Here is a 16,416-nt window from a genome sequence, read left to right as displayed (position 1 = left end):
CACTCCCTGCTTACAGGAGGGATCTGGGCAAAGTATTGCTTTAAAGAAACAACTTGTTTCACTGCTTTTCCACTACAGTCATCTCTTCCCCCCACAGCCTCAAGTTAAGAAGGAAAAAAAGAAAAAAAAAAGTAATCAACCTATATCAACTCACAAAAGACAACTTCAAATTCAACAAAATATTTGCAGCTACCAAGCAGCTGCAAAGTAGGTTGAGATCACCACTCTCCATGCTGAGTGCGGTATCTAAAATGCCTCTAATCCCTCACCTGTCCCTAAGCATAAATTCTTTCCCTCCCTCCCCCATCCCATCATGCACATCTTTGATTTAGGAAACATCTTTATAGTGTGTTAGCCCAGCACCCACCTTCCTAGGTAAGGATGGTAAGAGGAAGTCTAGAAGGGAAAAAGGGAAGGCAGTTCTATTTCCACGATGCACACAATATGTGTTACAGGGAGCTTTATCACTTTTTTAAAAGGACTAATACCATAAAGTCATATAGCCATCATATATGTAAACCATTGGGTCTAGCTAACACCAAGAAGAGCCAAGCATCCATCCTAAGGCATATCTAGTTCAGGGCTCACAGGGGCACAGCAAGTCTAAAGAAAACAAATTTAAATCCCCCTACCCTCTACAGTTCAGGAAGAAAAATACTACAAGGATTGAGCCAGAAAGTGAGGCTCAGTGATACAGAGATGGGAAAGAGAGACACAGGAAAGCACGGATTTCTTTACCACCTTTCTGGAGTTGCAAGGATGGCAAGTGGGTCCCCAGCTCAGTGTCCCATGCCCATACCAGCTCTGGGCAACTGGGAAGACCATTTCCCAGAGCCATTGCTCCCCCTCACAGCACAACAGGGGGTTCTGCACCTACATGTGGCTGCCCACCACCTCCCAAGGTACCAGTAGGACAGGGCCTGGGGATTAGTGCCTGGGGAGCAGGGCAAAAACCATAAAGCAGCCGGGAACAGGAGGGTGACGAGGGCAGAGGGAGCCCACGTTAAGCAAAAGAAGGGAGAGGGGAAAAAAGTGCAAGAAGCTGCTCTTTGCACTGCTTCATATTTAAGTCTAACACAGAGTCACCTCCACAAATGCAGAACATGATTTTATCAGCATTCCCATAGCATGGTGCAAGGCTTATCCTTGAAGCACAAGAGGCGTCCAAGTGCCTTGACCAGAGCCTAGGAAACGTTACATGAGGAAAATCCTCAGTATTTTTTTAAACCCCCATCAACACCTCAACTCCTGGCAGCCGTAGCACTTACTGAGCATTAAACCACACGATGAGGATTGGTCAGCCCAAGCTTTAACACACATCTGCCCACACTGTTTCCTTTGAACAAGCACACCAAACACACCAACAAGCCTTTCAATCTCCAACACTAGATGCTACTAAAACATAAGCTATGATAATTTTATTGACATTTTTTTTTAAACTCAAGCGGAGAGCACGACAGATCAGAACAACAGGGATCCATGGACAAGCCTGCGGCCTGCCCAGGCAGGCAGGGACATGCGAGAGGAGGCTCACAAAGGAGGGCTGCCACCACTCCTGGTTTCAGTCTAGCAGCTTTCACTTCTCAAGTTGCAAAGAAATCCCTGCGTCTCACCAAGGCAAGGGCAGGCACAGCAGAGCTCACAGCCCATGCAGTATCCCAAGGTGACAGGGCCAGGCACACACAGGGGCTTCCCATGGAGATGGGTTCCCCTCCATATCTCAGAGCTTCCAGCTTACCTGCAGCACAGCAGCCATGTCAGGAACATCCCCCCTCCCCCCCCCGCCTCAGCTGCCACATCACAGCCTCTCAAGCCAGATTATTAACCTGTGATAGCCTGCAAATTAGCCCATACCATCTACCACGAGACAGCTCTAAATTCACCTCATATTCGAGAGCACCAACTAGGACAATATCGGGGCTATTTTACCTTTTGTCAGCCAGCAGAGAGCAGCCCTCACAAAGTCATGGTGTGCTCAGGCATCAGGGAGAGCCAGCCACGCTTCCCCCACGTTTCTGTAAGTATGCACAGCTGTGACAGGGGAACCTGCATTTACACCCCTGCAAAGAAGCTGCCTTTGGATTACATAGTATTTTAAACAGGTGCTGCGGACTATACATGATAAAAGGCCATAAAAAAATAGGCCCTTTAATCCCAGGGGTGCTTTTTTTTTGTTTCTTTATAACTGTTTTTAATTGATTCTGCAGGATAGAAAGCCAGAGTAACCTATTAATCCCAATATAAGTTTTTCCCTGAGTAAAAGTTTGGACTGGATTTACTTTTACCCAAATCTGTCCCCTGTGTAATTCTGTGGAAGACAATCAAATTACAGCGTGGGAAAATATACATGTTTATATCTAAATGCAAGCTCTCTTCATTATTCACTACAGATGGATGCAGGTATATGTAGTGGCTACTGATACTCTTTAAAAGCTGAGATACACACCTTCCCCTAAAGATATGTGGATGCTAAAAGGAAAAGGTTGAAGCTGCACAGGTCAAATGTTAAGCTCATAACAACAGAAACAGAAGTTCCTGTGACAGGAGGGCAAATTTCTGGTTGCTTAGGTCTCCAGCGTTGCTCCCCGATGACCACCAGGTCCATGACAAGGGACTCCTTGAGCACTTCATGCACCAGGGAATATCCATCTAGATGATTGGTAGATGTGTTTTGGGCCCCTGGGCATATGACATATTTCTCTCTCACATGTCAATATATGAAACCATTCCTTCTGTATCAGATAATCGTTTCTTAAATATTTTCTGGAAGGAGGTAAATCCCCTAACTGCCTTGGAATAAATCTGCAAGTCATTAGGCATCTTGAGGGGACACGGGGCTCCAGCTGTGCCAGACTGGAAGGCAGCGCTCCTTCCAGGCTTGGAATAGCAAGAAAGGGGACAAGCATCTTTTTACTTAAGCCTCAAAAAACATGATACAAGCGCAATACAATTTGATCATCTTTCATTTTTGTTTTTGTTTGGCTGCAGCCCAGTTAGTTTTGATTGTATTGGTTGGGTTTTTTTCACTCTCATCAGTTAACAGGAATTAAACTGAAGGGTAGGCCCCGTGCGTTTGATCAACCCACCCACGCCGTTTTGTAAACATCCAGCGAATCTACATGTGGTATCACTCAGTTAATAAATAGCAGCTCATGCTTTCACCATCCCTGTCACTGTACAGTGTCCTGAAAGGTGGTGTGGTGCACCAGCTCCTCGCAGACAAGAAACAGGAAGCTGGTTTTTACTGAGAAACTGCAGCTAATGAAGAATTGGAGTTCAAGACTGCAGAGATCCAAAATAAGGATTTCACAACACCTTCAGAGGCACACCTGCAAATCTGAGCATGCTACAGACAATGAAGCAGTGTTTCTGGCGGGCTTCCACCTGACTCTCTGTTTCAGAGGCCACTTTCCACCCCAGAGCCACCACGCCATAACGGAGTCTTGTCCTCTTCGTCAGGAAAATACTGAAAGGCAAAGGATCTCAAGGCTATATGGGAAATGTTTTGCCTCTGGATAGGTTTTATATGGCTTGTAGCTCATGAACTTGCTTATACGGAGAAAAAGAAAAGGGTTGGGGCACGACATCGAAGTTTGCACAGGTGACATAAGCCCCTTCATCCCCTTCTGTCCAGCAAGAGGGTTTAACAAGACCATTCTTTTGATGTACACTGTAGCCAAGAGAGAACAAAATTCTCAGCTCTGTGTCTGTGCGTCTCTATGACACCCAACTAAAAACACCGATCGGTTTTGTTGCGTTTGTTAGCTGATCTGTTAATGACTTCTTTAAAAACATCGGTCCTTCACTGTCTGCACCTGCTCAATGCATCGAGCCCTGGGACTGCTCAGCTCTGGTGGTGCCAGCTGCACGTTGCCTTGCTCTGGGGCCCCTTTGGTGGTCCAATAGCAAAATCATGATTTTATGTATACGGTTACTTTTTTTTTTTCATTCAGGGTGAGGCCAGGAAAGGGAGGACTGTGCTGAAGTCCATCAGGAAGCTGATTTCATGAAACAGAAGGTAAAAGTGGTGTGCAGGTGTGTGGGAGCCCTCAGCTGGCTTTGGTACCTGCAGAATGGTGTGGGGCACCAGCACACGGATTTGGTGTGGCCTCATCCTGCCAAAGACTCTATGATTAGCTGTCTTCAGAAACACACCCAAAATCTGTTTTAGATGAATGAGCTGATGTGCTCCAAAAATGAGTCTGTGAGTGAAAAAGAAAATGGTGGAACTCAGTATAATTCTAGTATACACCTACTTATTTTCTTCAATTTCCCAGCACCCACAGTGCAGGGCATAGATGTTCACACGGGTACAAATGAAGATTAAACATCATACATAGTACTGGATAGATCTAAGATAGCTTGTGTCCCCTGTATATTCCTGTCCCACCACCTTGCAGGTGCATGGTTTTTAGCAGGATTGCTTGCAATGCCCTTGAGAAAACACCTTCTCATTAGAAAATGCTGATTTGTGGAAATGCCAATATTCTATGAACATCCCAAAACTGTTTATCCTCAAAGCAACGTGATAAGCAGCTAATAAGTTTGCAGACGTCCCCGCCTCAGTTTCTCTGCTATGAGGGCTGCCTCAGAGTGGAAAAGCAAGGGATTTAAGGGAGCACAGGAAGTCATATAAACTCCAGCTACACATCCGGCCTGAGCCTGGGCTCTTGAAAATTTCCAGTTTCTTGGCAGGTGGGCATGGATAACCACACTCTCCTCCTTTGGGCATCTGGGAGTCCCGCATGTTGGCAGGCATCCCAAGCAGGGCTTTTCAAGTCTTCATCAGGCTGGAAATCCCATTTCTTTTGGCCTCCTCAGGGTTTTGTGCTCCATGGACCAGAAATCCCCTGAGGCCCTGAGAATCAGGAGCGTCCAAAAAAATCCTCCAAAGGTAATGCCGTGGAATCCACAGCCCGATGTATTCTTTTGCTTAAAAAAATAAAAGTAAAAAAATCGGAGGCTGGGCTTTTGCCTCCTTCAAGGGTGCTGCCCGGCCCTTTGGCTTTAGCAGCGCCCTTGGTGGGGTGGATGTGCCCTCCAGCTGTGTGTTCTGCAGCGCACTGGGCACTGCGTGGCTCTACCCAAAGGACAAGTGCTGCTCTCTGCCCACGGCCACAAGACATGTGGCCTTCTTCAAACTTATCAACCACTTCCACTTGTCTAGATGGCAACTTTCAAGCTTTGGAGATGCTGTCACCCCTGATTTTCACGTTTTGAGCTGCTGCTTTAACATCAGCTACCTAAAATGGTGGGTAACGATCATGTACAAAGAAAATTGGTACATACCTGTGATATGAGTGATGTATATTGGTGGCATTGAACACCTCATATTTTCTCTGCTGATAACTGCCAGCAAGAGAATCACATGCTTTGTAATGCTGTATCCACTAAAGAGGTCCTGTTTCTAACTGTGGGAAAAAAAAATCCAAACACATGGTGTATTTTTAACTCCCTGGATTGCTGTCGTGATGTCTAAATTATCATTAAAATCTACTCTGAGCTCCCAGACGCAGGCAGAGGCATTTATTTCAAAACTGGACAACCAGACTGACTCAAACACTTTCTGTTTTTCTTTTTTTTCAGGATTTTCTTTTTTTTTTTACACTAAACTTTTTTTTTTTTTGCATGCAGATGTCAGAAGTTCACATAAATAGGTAGTGTCTCTGGCACAGGCTGGAGGAATTAGTCCTACGAACAGATGTGGATTAAGCCAGGCTAGGGGACCGAGCTAAATTCTAGGGGAACACAGCAAGGTACAGAGCTGAACATAACAGCACTATAATGAGATTATAATGGGTATTGTAAATACCTGGTTGTAAAGGATGATGTCTTTCAGCCCAGTGAAGGGCTTAGAGTAGATACAAACTGAGTACTCTTACAAAGACGGGCCATTGATTATCTCCCATTGCTCTGCCAAGGAATTAACACCAAAGTATATTGTTTTATATAATTTATATATTTTTATTCAAAGGCATGCTCCTAATACCATCAAACAGAGACTTCCCGCAGGAAACTGGGTCATGCTCATATGCACCTTTGCATAGGACTGCAGCTGAAAACATACATACCAAAAAACCCCAAAACCTAGAAAAGCTGACGGAGCAGCAGCCTCTGGGAGCCCATCATTGCAGTCCTGTTCCCAGGCCCTTCGGCAGCCCTTGGATTTCCTGTGGGGGAGTGGGTGGTCGGTCCCTGCTCTGGCCCGTGGGTCCTCACCACACGCCAGGCTGCCAAGGTGGGGCTCAGGGTGGGCCTGGCTTGTCCTGTGGAGGTACCGGTAAAGCCTCGATGGTTTGCGTTATTTTCTGCCCTGTTTTTTCAGCTTGCTCATATCACATGCACCATCACAACAATACCAATAACTACCAAAACTAGTCCTGGCCAAAGACAGGATTCAGACCCTGACACATCAGAGCCAAGTGCGTCTATCGTGAGACTTAGGATTTGAAAAATGCTGGCAGCAAAGAACCCGTCATTGCCTCTTTATAAAATGTTGGGCCTTTTCCTGCCACCACTGTGAATCACTGTCTTATAATAAAAATAAGCTATATTATGACTGCATGGAGCCAGTGATCTGTAGCTTTAATTGCTATCAATGTCTCCCTTAGTTAATTCAAGAACAAGAAAGGTTACAGTGAGTGGGGAGGTGAAAAGTCTTTTCTCAAGCCACTGGACTCTTCCTTCAAGCTTTTGGTCACCATTGACACAGGCTGTAGTGACACAGGTCCTCGTAAGGCTACATTAAGTGATCTTTAACAGGATGTTCTTTAAACACAAATTCAGCAAAAACCAATGCATTCAGCGAACAGTATAAAAATACAGTGGTTTGCCAATACCTGAAGAAATGCACGTGAAATTATTAAAGCTGCAGAAACATTTATTTCCACTTACAGAGCATAAACTTGCCAGCAAAATAAAGTTGTCTGATTGATTTTAGTTTTTATTAAGTCATCCAGGCCTGCTACAGCCACGGTCTCCTTGTTAAAATATACCACAATTTCATTTATTAAACATTAAAAAAAAAAATCATACAAGCAGACACCATACTCTTAAATTTCTTGAAGCTACAATTGACTTGTAATAAAATCCCCCTGTGCGTTACAAAACGGGGCTGTCAAGTCATAACAGCTCTATTACAGCTTCTGCTTCAGTCTCTGCTAGCCTTTGTACAGACTGCCAAAATTTTCACCTACCCAAGGGAAGTCATACTCAACAACAGAGAAGAGGAAATTGTGCTCAGATGAGTTGTTCTCTCGCTGAACAGATTGCGCACGTTGTTCTCTTGTTACGAAAGTGGTGAGGGTGGAGGGCTGAGGGAAAAGTGAGGGAAAAGCTCTCTCGGACTGATGAGCAGCAGGAGACCAATGTGCAATTTTGGTTTTTCCCCCACTTTGCGACTCTCACAGTATGTCAGTATTTTGTAACACTAACAAGGCAAGGCAGAGCAGCCCGGTGGCAGAGGGACCGTACCGGGCGGGAATCAGCCCCGATTCAGGCATCAGAGATATTCATATTCATGTCCACCTGAGACACTTCCAGCAAGTCTTGTCATCTGCCTGTGCCTGGCCTACCAGGGAAAAGGGAACGACGATATTTGTCTTTTAGTCCAAAAGTCTTTTCAAGGGTGGGGATGGGAAGAGCTGCGTGACTATGGGTGAATCATGCAGTCTGAAGCCGAAAAGTCCAAGGGGTTTTCTGCCTTGGGTCATGCCTCAGGTACACCAAATGATTTCTGTGAGATCCCAGTCTACAATTTTCTTAAAAGACTTAAGTGACAAAGGTTTCATAACTGCTTTTGCTGCTGACCGTGAAACATAGCTAGTGTCCAAGTGAAAAATTCTGAATTATCCAACAGCTCCAGCCATCACTATATTTGTTTTTCTATTTGCTGTGATTTAATCATTCCCACCCTCTATATAAAGCTGACTTAAGGCACATTAAGAAGTTCAAACAGAAACAAGAAAATTTCCAGTTGTTATGCTACAAAGTAGGCCTGAGATCTTCCAAAATGCAACGACAAAACCAACAAGAACTAAAGCTACTGAGGTGTTTAATAAAATCCATGCTGCTACCTTGGCTCTCCTCTACTGATGAGGCACAACAACCGATATACACGGAGAACGAAATTTAATGATATTCAAATAAAGAGCATTTTCCTTAATAAAGTATTCTACCGCTGGTTGCTACTTTGCCTCGCCAAAACTGACCGTGCTCCAGCGAGGACTGGGGAATTGTTGCGCCAGGTGCTGGTAACCCACAGGGAAGGCTGACACCGAGCTCACAAGTTTGCAGCCTGAATGAAGCCCTTTCCCTTGCTGCCACCCCCCTGCAGCTGCCGCTTTGGTCCCTTCTCCAGCTGGGAAGCAGGCCTGGAAATCCCAGCCCCAACAGTGAAACTGTAGCCTTCTGACAGCCCCCTGCCCCGAGGCTGTGGCACTGCGGTGTGTGGTGCCATGAACGCGGTGGCTGGGACTCATAACCCAGCTGAACTCATGACATGCATTGGTGTGTCTGACCCAGGAAGATCAAAACAAAGGAAAAAAACCACCAAATTCTACAGGACATTTTCTTTTTCTTTCTTTCTTTCTTTCTTTCTTTCTTTCTTTCTTTCTTTCTTTCTTTCTTTCTTTCTTTCTTTCTTTCTTTCTTTCTTTCTTTCTTTCTTTCTTTCTTTCTTTCTTTCTTTCTTTCTTTCTCTTTCTTTCTTTCTTTCTTTCTTTCCCTCTTTCTCTCTTTCTTTCTCTCTTTCTCTCTTTCTCTCTCTTTCTCTTTTTACCTCTGAGGGTTGGATAAAGTGTGCATGGTCTAAAAAGAAAAATATGTGCACATTACTCTAAGCTTATAATGGTAGCAATAAGTCTCAGGGGTGTTTCTCCAAGTCGCAGTTGGACTTTTACAATATGCAGAACCCACTTGTAAGACATCTCATTCTACTTTCTCACAAATGCAAAGTGCTAGGCAATTATTGCAAGGTTGGAAATGCTGCAACCCTTAAATGACACAAGAGTCGATATATTTTTCTTCCAAGAATCTTACAGTCTTTTGCTCGGCAAAGAGATTTATAGTGCACCGTTCCCATTCCACATGTAAGACCCTGCATAGCTTCTCTGGAGAGAGCGGTAACTTTAGCCTTGTGTCCACACTCATCTAAGGCTAAATGAAGGAAACAGGAATGCTTCCCCCGAGTCCTCTACTTCTGCCTCTGATTTTACTGAGCTTGGTATTTCAGGGACTCAACCAGAGTTGTTTTTTTTCTCACTCTCCCATTGGAAAATTAATCAGTTCTTCACAAACTGTAGGTGAAATTTCTGACAACTCTCCTGAGATTTTTCAGATTCTTTTGTACTGGAAGATATAGTTTTTCACTGCATAGTAGCGTCAATCTCTGCCTCAAGATATAGGGCTAACATTTAGCCTAAAACATTAAGTGCATTTCATACATCTAGCGATCTGAGCCCACGCAATTTTTATTGGATAAATATTTAAGAAATTACAGTCTCCATACCACACTAACTCAGACCATTTACACATGGACCGCCCTGTCACAGCAAACTCAATGTGTTTTACAGTGTGATAAGAACAGTTACTTGGGGAAAGAACTCATATCTGTTGATAAAACAATATCATACAAATAATCGGTTTTGAAAGTTTCCTTTTGAGCAAGCTCCTAAGACATTTTTGACTATTGATTCATTTGGGTCTGTGCCTGTTGAGTCAGGATACTGTATGGGCACCAAGGACACAGACTAAGAAAGTGTCTGATCTGCATTTCAGCTTGCTTCAGTAAATTCAGAAAGATTAGGAAAAGAATTTTCTGAGTTGATTGTTCCACTAGTTTCTCACAAGATGGAAAACTTCTGCTCTGTTTGGAACAGCATCCCCTCCTGTGGCGCAGTATCTACTGCAGCCCACAAGATCTTTCTTTTGAGAGCGGGGAATTATTTCAACTGCAATTTTAGCGCTCCCCTAGCAGGCACTTAGCAACAAAAGACTACAGCCAAAATCATTATATGGTCTCATTAGGAGGCCATATAACAGGTAGTGAGTGCCTATACTAAACTTAAAGATTTGGGACAGGGAACGAATCCTGTGAGACAGGTTCCTGTAAAAAGGCACCTAACAGATACCAGTGAAAACTGGCATGTCATGAAAGCGGGTAGACTGGGGGCATCGGGGAAGAAGGTGTTGTGCTTTTGGTTGCACTTTCCGTAGTTAAAAACAGACTAGATACAGAACTTTTTTTTTTTTTTTTGGCAGCTTTGCCCAAAATGCACTTCAGATGGAGAGTGCTTAAAAACAGCACCAGGTATCGCGGCAGCCAAAGAGAATAAGCTAAAGAGCTACTTGTATCCATAATGGTCACATCCTTCATGCCCAAAATACACAGCTGAACTAATGGAGCCTGGTCTATATAACACAGACCTAGATCACCATCTAGTACCAGGCAACTTTATCTTAAGCACTATGACCGTGGAGGAGCCAGGTAGCATGTGTGTGCTATTAAAGATCTTTTCGCAGTACAAATGCAGAGCTTAGCCAGCAAAGGATATAGTGAATAGAAACCTCAGGAGAAGGGAGGAAGAATACATTCTAGTTTTGTACGTGAAGGCTAGTGAAGGTCTCTGACTTTGACTATTTACCTGGCCTGCTTGAGACATAAGCATCACAAAATTTATAAAGCTGTGTTACAAGGTATAATGGTTAGCTGGTGCCAGGGAGAGAGGTTTGCTTTGATTTGGTTTCTCTGTTTTATTTTATATTATTTTACATTTGTTTGAAGGAATCAAATTATTTCTTTGGCTTAGTTACAGTTCTTTATATTGTCCATGGTGGGGAGGTGTTCACATATGCATTTTTAGTGCCTTTGATATGCTTGGTTTTTCAAAAACAAATGATGGAACCTTATACAAAGCGGATAGCGTATATATCAGAAAGAAGTAAAAGGGGGCAGAAAAATAATTCCTCTGTGGGCCAATGACAGAATGAAAGTTGGGAACAGAGAGAAAGAAAAATGAATCAAGTAATGACAGAAGATTAAAAAAAATAGAAAAACAAACCCCCAAACCCCAAGAAAAAAAATCTATATCTAAACCTCAGAAAGAGATTTTATTTATTCATGTTGTTTCCTATTTCCATTTGACTTCCTTGGCAGGTAGCCCAGCGCTCCATCAGTTAGAGGAAAGGAAGTTACTGTACCACATTGTTGTAGGGATTGAATTTTATTGCTTTGCTATTACAATTAGGTAAGTATTAAGTCAGTTAATGAGGCATAACTTTTTTTAAAAAAAGTATATACAACTGGGGATTGTGGATTAGTCCTCCACTAAAGCCCCAAACAAAAACTTTATGAGAGCGAAGGAGAGAGATTAAAAATAGTAAAATAATAAAAGGTGATAAAACTTTAAAGGGGCATATTAAAAGAAGGGAATCATTACTGTTGATTAGCTGACAACCAGCCTGAGGGGAAGCTGCATGACTTAGCTGAGACCAAACCCACCAGCAAGCACCCAGCTAGCTGTGCAAAAAGCCACCTAGATACTACTAAACAAAAGCTGGGAACACCTAGGATCCCAACTTTACCAGTCAGGGCAGGGGGCACCTATTCACTGTCCAAAAGATGAGCTCGAGAGATACTAGCCCGGTAAGTATCCTGGATTTCTGGTGGATTTTGGGTGTTGTGTTGGGGTTTTTTTTGGGTTTTTTTTTTTTTAATTATTATTTGCTTATACTTTAAGCATAATCTGTTTTTATTAAAATAATACTGTTCTGTGGCTAAAATTATTATTCTACCACAAAATCCTAAGTGGGAGGAAATGTCTACACCGAACGTGATTTACGGGGAAAAAAATCACAGGCAAACCTAGATGTCTAGTGGGACTCCACATAGTTAAACTCATATGGCAAGAGATCAAAAACGGAAAGTGCAGCAAGGCAAGCAACTAACAGTGCAACTTTTGAAATATTGCTTTGACTCTAAAGTATCGCTTTAGCCATCTCCCATCCTAACTTTTGGGTTCTCTGGTAGGTTGGGCTATAAGCCACAGTGGATGGGGACCCCTCTCGCCAGCATGGGGAGGAGGAGGTCAGGACGATGCTTGGTGGGCACGGCAAGGGATGGTGGGTACGCAGCAAAGCCTGCGGGAGGAAGGGGTGCTTTGACACACAAAACTTTAGTGGTCTGAGTCTAATTTTAGGGCCTGTTGAACTGCATGAGGGAAGATGGGGGCTCTGAGAGTAATGAAAGTGAAAAGAGTGAACCACCCTATGAAAATAAATCGCTTCAAGCTGTAAACTATACCCAAGGACTCATTTCTGCTGGGTGGGGAGGGGGGATGACAGGAAAATTAGCCTCAGAGATGCTTATTTGAGTCCCTGGGCAGACTATGGTGCGAAGCTACTAGACCTCCATTTTCTTTTTCATTCAAACAAATAATTTTTAGCACATATATGTTTTTTCTGGCTTCATTTCAGCTCATAGCCTTAAAATTAAATATTATACTCTGCGCTCATGCAAAAGCAGCAGGACCAAATGCTGGGTTTTCGTCCTTGTAGGCCTTGTGCCAGGAGGAGGAACGCAGCCCCGTGAGGACGGCTGGGCTGGGGCCCGCGCGGTGTTTTGGGGTGAGGACCACAGTGCAGCCCTCTGAAAGTGGATGTCACTTTGGATGAGGCGCAGGAGACGCCGTGCCTTCACAGCACACACAGCTGCTTAGCAATACAGAGGCACATGTACTTTGCCAACCGAGAAGCAGCCTCAATGTATAGCTACAGCACAGTTTCTTCCCGGAAGGATATGTAATATTTCTTAGAGTAGCAACCCACAAGCACCTTGCATACACAGGACTAGAGACCTCATGTCTGATGCTTTACACCCAGACATGCTTTACTATTGCTGAAACCGAAATTTCTGCTACATATCATGGCTTAGCGATGAATCAGTTCAGATACGAGCTCAACATTTGCTTCCCCAAATCCCCAAATATTAAGAATATAAAGCTCTGGTTATTTCACACTCTCTTGCAAACATACATTTTTGAAAGGGTTGGAAACTAAACTCACGATTAATTACAAATCCATGGTGGGTAAACTCAAGTGGCGCACCTCACTGAAGAGATTTAAAACTTGAGCTTACTAATAATATTAGGATAAACTGGATGGAAGAAGAGTGGAGATAAAGGATATTTCCCCCCTTATGTAGATAGCAGCAGAGTGAATTAAAAGATTTCTAATGATCCCAGACAGCGGATCCCAACTACCTTCGTAGGATGCTTGACCTTATCATCCCACCTCAAAGTAAGTCACACAAGTAGTGATGAACCTCAGTTGTTCAATCTAATTAAAAACAAATAATGAAATTTGCTAACAAAACAGATGTTACTACATTCTTTTTTAATGGTGACTCATAGTAGTTGCTCGCTTGCGAAAATTCAAGACATAAGCTGAAAACCTGGGCATGCAGGAAAAACATTTGCCTTCATGTACTTTACTTTTATTTTACAATTAGGAATCCTAGGAGTCAGAACAAGTGATCATTGCATTCAGGATTGCAGAGTCTGTGAGATTTACTATAGCAACTAAGAGACTAGTCCAAGGGTAGCCACTGGCTGTTTTCTTGGAGAAGTCATGGAGTCCAGGCAACTGGAGAAGAGCAAAGATCATCCTGACCTTTAAAAAAAGAGAGAAGCAGAGCCAGGCAATTATGGACTAGGTATGCTAACCTCAAATACCCAGAAAGATACATACATATATCACACAATACATTTCTAAGCAGCTGGAGGATTACAGGGTCTTAAGAAACCAACTAAGATTTGTCAAGAATAAACAAATCATGTCAAACTCGTCTAATTTATTTCTGTGACAGGATAATCTAAAAAGTAGTAGATGTGATTTATCTTGTCTTTAGTAAGACTTCTGGTGCTGTCCCACATGACATTCTTATGAGCTAACTGGGGAAAAACGGCCTATTATGAAATCATTGTAATGCGAAAGCAGAGTGACCTGAAAAATCTTACGTACCGAGTACTCTTCATTTATCAGAGGTTCTCTGGCCATCTGGAAAGCATAACAAAGAAGCCAAGAGAAGGCTGTCCTTCGTGTTTCGTGCTGGACGTGTTTCGTAACCTAGATGATGAGCACGTGCATGTTTATATGTGTGAATGAATGAGGTCTGAGAGAAATATTTCTAGGAGAAATATTTTTAAAACAGGAAAGTAAAATTCCTTAAGAAATACACAAAGATTTGGACTGAGGACTGAAAAAGGATCTAAGTGCACACATATAAATTACTGACCAGGCAGTGATAGTTTGGAAAGGATGTGAGGAATTATCATGGCTCAGAAAATGAAGGGAAGTCAATAGTATGGGTATTTGTCTGAATGAACAGGAGTGGCATATGTGAGACAGCAGAAGTAATTGTCTGTTTCCATTTGGCACTGCTTAGTCTTTTACCAGTGTAGATATCTAGGCCTGGGCATCATCCTTAAGAAGGAATGCAAAGAGGAAAAATGTCACTTGGATATTACTTAAAAAAAAAAAAAAGAGGCATATCCAAATTTTGTGGAACTGATTATTAGCAATTCATCCCTCCAGATCTGAGCTGAATAGTGGTGGGCTGCAAGGCATTTGCTTGTTCTGTTGCTCTTCACGTGAATGCATCCTACTGCCACTCCAGAACTGGCTGTGAGTATTAATACCATTTTACAATAAATGCAACAGTTATAAAAGCATTAATATCCACAGTGCCTGTTGCGAGATAAAGCAAATACAATGTACCAGTAAGGCTAAAGGGACAGACGCAAGTCAGTGTAACACAACTGATGAAGTGAAACCTATTCATAATGTAAGTAGTTTGCACACTGCATAGATTAGACCAACAGAGAGCTGCTTCCCTGTCATTCAAGTATAGCATTGAAACCCACTCATTAGAAGTTAAAATGACCCTGTAGGTACCCACAGCAGCACAGCATGAGGCATACCGGTGTTACGAAGAACAAGTGTATTTCAGTCCAGCGGTTATCACTTAAGTCTAATTCTGGGTAGCTCTTTTCGGTGAATCCCCTTTCTATTGAAGATACCAAGACAAAATGCCAAAAAAAGTTTGCCACATCCATGTCCATAAAGTTTATCAACTTACAGACTCCAGGACAGGTATATCATTCATTGTTTTGCACCAGTAAGCACAGTAATATACAAGAGCATGCAAAATCCTTTTTGGTACAGAAAGATCCTGTAACTTCACTCCTCAAGTAACTGGTGAACATTCAAACCACACCTATTTTTTCTAGGAAGGTAATTCCTGAGATGCAAAGTTGAGTTGTATGTTGGGGTTTTCAAAGACGCTGTACTTCAGTGAAGCATACAGAAACAACTTGGTAGGGACATAACAAAACAGGAGCAAAACATTATCTAATACAGATACTCAGAGGCAAGAAATGATCATGGGGTTAAATTACAGTAAGCGGTGGGCTTTTTTATTTTGTTGAAAAGTACATCTTTTACTGGATTCAACATAGTAATAAGATGAAAAGAGGTCCACTGGCAAGGGAGGAAGAAAAGCAAAAGTTTGGAAATACTTGATACAACTAAAATAAATGACAGCTTTTTCAATATCCCATAGGCAGGCTGCAGTAGACGGTTTTCCCGTATCCACGGAGAAAGTAAAGTCTTTGACCGATGCAAGTCAATTTAGCACAAAGGCTGGTCAACCTAGTTAAAACCTGCACTACTTGTTTCTTTTAATAGATAATATAGGTAATATCTAGCTTTCACTCTGAACCCATGCTTTAACATTCAGAATTTATCCATATTTAATTACAATTTTATCACACTTTTCTAATCAAATAAATTTCCTTTGTCCTCCAAGCAATCACCTCAGTATTCCAGTATGTAAAAAATACTTTCATTATGTTTATTATAAAAATATAAATGTTTCCACTACAAATCATTTTACATTAGTAAGAGGCCATCTACAATTGCACAATATATAATCTAAATGAGTAAGTAATGCTTTGAAATACAAGTTAATGTAAATACATATTGCCAATCAAATCACATCTATACATTGCTTATTGAATGCTAAGTAACAGCACAAAACTAGATATGTTAACAGAAATAAATAAAATGGAAACTATATTTAAAGATACAAAACCAATAATATGCCATGTCATTTTATGAGTAGTAGCATTTTGCTTGATGTCGATAACCGATGCAAGTCCTGTACAGGAAGATGGCCACACGAATTCTAGTTTCTCTACTCCACAATGAAGAATTGTACACTGCTATGTATACATATGTACATGGGGACAGGGAGTGTAGGATGCTTGCAACAGAGGCCACTTACAGTACAAATCAACTTTTCACAAGGAGAGAAAACTAAACGTATTTGAAAACTCCCTACTCCTAATAGCAAAGAAA

The sequence above is a fragment of the Larus michahellis genome, chromosome 1 (genome assembly GCF_964199755.1).
Source record: "Larus michahellis chromosome 1, bLarMic1.1, whole genome shotgun sequence".
Lineage (NCBI taxonomy): Eukaryota > Metazoa > Chordata > Aves > Charadriiformes > Laridae > Larus > Larus michahellis.
Note: the sequence above shows the minus strand (reverse complement) of the source record.